Source organism: Dipodomys ordii, unplaced genomic scaffold, assembly GCF_000151885.1.
Source record: "Dipodomys ordii isolate 6190 unplaced genomic scaffold, Dord_2.0 Scaffold43, whole genome shotgun sequence".
Lineage (NCBI taxonomy): Eukaryota > Metazoa > Chordata > Mammalia > Rodentia > Heteromyidae > Dipodomys > Dipodomys ordii.
The window spans coordinates 11,087,860-11,088,810 of record NW_012267259.1 but is presented as its reverse complement, the minus strand read 5'-3'; positions in this window follow the sequence as shown (position 1 = coordinate 11,088,810).

Here is a 951-nt window from a genome sequence, read left to right as displayed (position 1 = left end):
AGGGCTCGGTGCCCTGTGCTGTTGGCCGAAGCCTAAGTTCATGTTCACAGAGAAGGAAAATCTGAAACAGCTGCAAAACAGAAAAACCACCAGCCCTCCCCCTGCCGCCCCCCCCCCGAACTTTCAAGCCTAAGGGCTGTTTTACAGTAGCGCGTTTTGGTGTGCGGGCCTCGCGCCTCGGCTGTGTCTTGCTGTAGAGCTAAGCACATCATCAGTCTCCCGGGCGCCGAGCACGGGGCGGGGGGGGGGGCAGTTCACGGCCCCACCGGAGTTCACGGATCAAGGGAATGGGGAGTTTGCCTGCGCGCCGAGCTGGCGTAGACTCTCCACACCGACTTGCCTCCTCCGCTGACCTGCAGGGCTCGGGTGGGGGGGTCGGCGTCGGAGCCCCCAGGCTGGGCCTGGGTGAGATGAGGCCCTGCGGCGCCCGCAGAGCCGCCGCTCCACCCCGGCCCCAGCCCGGGCCACCGGATCCGGGTTGTGTTCCTGGCACCGGCCCTGGCTCTCAGCAGTCACCTGCCTGACACTCCCGCCATCAGCCGGACTTAGGCCGGGCAGGGCCCGGGTTCCGGGAGCCCGTGGCTCTCGGTATTGAGGGACGTGGGAAGGAAGCGGGCCGCTTTCCCGCAGGAACTCTCCAGCTCCGCCCCGCCGGAGCCTCGCGCCTCCGCGGCTCTAGTCTTCATCAGGGAGGAAACTGAGGCAGGGAAGGGTGTGAAGGCCAACTTGGAGAACTGTGTTCCGAAGGGGGTCAGGCGGGCCTGACAGCCGCCAGGCTCTAGTCCAGGTTCCCCCACGGGGCGTCCTCCGCGCACCCCGGATCCCCGGATCTGCAGCGGCTACGCCTAGTGGGCAAGCCTGGGGGGGCGGTGAGCGCGTAGTGTGCACGCGGGGGTGAGCGCGTAGTGTGCACGCGGGGGGGTGAGCGCGTAGTGTGCAAGCGGGGGTGGT